Source organism: Lissotriton vulgaris, unplaced genomic scaffold, assembly GCF_964263255.1.
Source record: "Lissotriton vulgaris unplaced genomic scaffold, aLisVul1.2 SCAFFOLD_984, whole genome shotgun sequence".
NCBI lineage: Eukaryota > Metazoa > Chordata > Amphibia > Caudata > Salamandridae > Lissotriton > Lissotriton vulgaris.
This window is the reverse complement of record NW_028253787.1, coordinates 451,967-455,283: the sequence shown is the minus strand read 5'-3', so window position 1 is coordinate 455,283 and position 3,317 is coordinate 451,967.

Below are 3,317 nucleotides of genomic sequence, written 5' to 3'. Positions count from 1 at the left end.
TAAAGAAACAGAAGGGTCAAGTGACAATGACAAACTGTTTAGTGAGTGTTACTGTATCCTTGGCCTACCTACTGTCCAAAAAGGAAGATTTGCAAAAATGCCAGCAATACTGGAAGTGACACTTGTACCCTATACCCAATTATATCGCAAACTTGAGCCTTCGCCCTACTCTTAGTCCCGAAACAGCCCCTGATTTGGTGCTGAGAGTCTAGGGGAAGACAAAAGAGCGAGAACACAGTATAAACTGACACCTGGGAGCCCCCTTTCTGGCCTGTTCCTGCCCCTGCATTCATGCCCTCCAGGCCTAGAGTAACATCCAATACATCTACTAAAGCTAGTCCACTATCTATCTGAACGCGAACAAAAGAGTATGACCATATTTTGATTTAAAATTTGCAGTAATTTGTTTTTAATCCTGATTTCACTTTCCACTTGACTATGTCTGTGAGAAACCAGGGCGTGTTTGCTGTGCCACCCCTCCCCCACTTTTTGTTTTACCCCTATTTGACTACTAGATTACTGTTTTTCCGATTGGGCCCCTTGGCTCTAACCAAACCCAGGGCCTGTGCTCTGAATGAAAGTACATGATGATTAGGGATAGTTACAATTGGTACCGACAACCTACCTGTAGGTCCCTAGTATATGGTACAGCATGTAGGTTTAGATGCCCAGTAGATTTAATGCACTGAAGTGTGCACTGTTGTGCTACCTGCTGTCATTTTAAAGGCAGCCCTGCTTTACAGCCTGCTTTTAAAAGTAAATTATATGCAAATTAGACTTTGGAATTAAAGGTTCTTTCAAAGACTCACACTACCTTAAAGACATTATAGAACTTGTTTTTCTAATAAACCAAAATGCAGCCTTCCAGCAGCCCTTCCCCGATTGGCCAACCTCTGCCAGGCTTAGTCAAACTGTCTAAATGAGGTGTGAAGTGTCCTGACCTGAGACAAAGGAAGCCTCTTGTAAGAGGAGAACTGCAGCTGCAGAGCGAAAGGCAGACCAAGGGTGGAGTATCCAAACTGGTCTTCAAAGAGGAATTGACAGTTATGACAGGACACAGGCTGACTCCCACATCCTGCAGCCCCAGCAAGGCTGGTGCCACAGTAATAACATTAGCAGAGGGGAGTATTAGGGAAACATAGCTACACCAGTGGGATGGCTTAGCCAGACCTTAATCTACAGGAGAAAGTTTTCCATTTTGGTAAAATAGTGCTCTCGGAGTCAAGCATGTCATATTTTAAAGGAACTGGTCATATCTGACAAGGGCACCCAGCACCCCATTGGTCAGGGGTGCCCCTTCTGCTTGTCACCTAGGAACACTGGGTAAAAATTGGAGAGTTGCTAAGCAACTCAGATCTCTGCCTGAACCTACATGGACAAGGACTGACCTCCAGCACACTGTGGAACTACACCCATCAAGGACAATGCCTTGCTGCAAGAAGTGAAGGATTGGACTCCCTGAAGGTCAAAGATTAAAATAACTCTGCCTGCCTCATCTCCTCCAAGAAAAACCCAGCTGTACAGACTCCATTGGGCATTTAAGGATTTGACCAGGTGCATTGTGGGAAACATAGTCACAACATCCCATGGACCATTTTAGAGCTTCTAGACCCTTGGATTGATGTTTTGGACACTCTCAAAGGAAGATCCAGAAGTCTGGAGATTTTTTAGTAAAAAGCTCCATAAGGTGACCAACCGGCCGACCAGAGTCCAGTTGTCGAACTGTGACCCAGCCTGGATTTCAGGTTTAGCCTGCTGAAAGCTCTGGGAGCAAGACCTTTAGGCATTCACCAAGGCTGCATGCTTAACCAAGCTACCATCGTCGACTTAAAACCTGGTGTGACAAGGAGCCTCGATCTACATTGAAAGAAAAAGTTCCAGAAAAACGGCTACGTGCGAAGGTAAAAAGTTGACAGAGGCCTCCTGCTCAGTGCATCAGACAAGCACTCCATCGCAGTTGGCTTCAATCTGTGACTTTGTCAGTTCAATTGCAACCAGAAGTTCCAAAGTGACACTTTTGTCTTTTAGGCACTAGAAAGTATTTCATCTTTAACTATTCATATCTCTGGTTCTCTACATTGTATATTTATCATTTTGATGTCATTTTAATCATACAAATGTTTTGGGTGTGACTTATTTAATATATTGGTGTTTTTAAATGCTTTACAAGCAGTCATATGATTGCTAAGTAGTACATTGTCATTTTCCCAGTGTTACCCTAATTCTGCACACTGTAGGCTGCTTTTGCTTTGCACACGTTACAAAGTATCACGTTAATGTTTGCACTGTTATCCTTCACAAAGTCAGCACATGTTTTTCTTATTTAATTATTTTCCTGGGATTTAGTCGGAACAGCTTAGTTAGGGTCAAACAACATTGCTCCTTGTTGTACTCTGTGGCCAGATACCAGCACCTAGACATAATAGAGAAATACAGCTGTTTCTCGAACATGCAGGTTGTGTTATATAACTCAGGACATGGGGTTAAAAACACAGACCAGAGCAACAGTCCTGAGACGAGGAACTGCACTGCCTGGGGTTTAGAATGCCTATCTATGTATGCTAATGTCCACCACAGCCCAGAGATCTATAATTGATAATCACTTAGCTTTGTGCTTAAGTGGGCGGGAGGGGTTTGAGGCAAAACTTTCAGCTAATATGACAGGACTTTTCATTGTATATGGCTTAGTGACCATGCTAAAGGCATTTCTGTCTTGTTTTTGTTTTACAGTTGTTGCACAATTATTGAATATTATTGCACAACAGTTTAAATAAATATTGTAAACTTACTTTGCGTCTTTTTTCTAATCTATTGTGACCAGGGACGAGTGTGAGAACAAAAGGTGTTGACCTGACACCATTATACCAGAGCGTCGGACCTGTTGTGTTCTGGGGTGCCAAAGTCCTTGTCTCTCTAGAAAGGTTAGGAGGGCAAGTGAGACACTATAAACTAGCCGGATTACGACCCTTATATGTTGATGTGGTATTTTGACTCAGTCCCTGCCTGCTAATGTTCTATAGTTCCAAGCACAGTTCTGTTCCAGAGCAGAATCTCTGCAACACCTGTCTCCTAAGTTAAGCCTGCCTGCTCGTTGCCAACTACCAAGGAAATAATTTGAGACCTTGACTGGAATTATATTGTGATTGTTGCCTTATTGCCAGTGGGGGGACTCTACCTGCACCTACTAAAAAAAATACACCTTCCAATAATATGTGTTGTTTATTTCCTATGGTGAAGCTTTTGATGAGAAATGACTATGTCCTCTGATAACATTTTGAGAATTTCTGTTCAGAGTATTTTATAAATAGTTCTGTTGT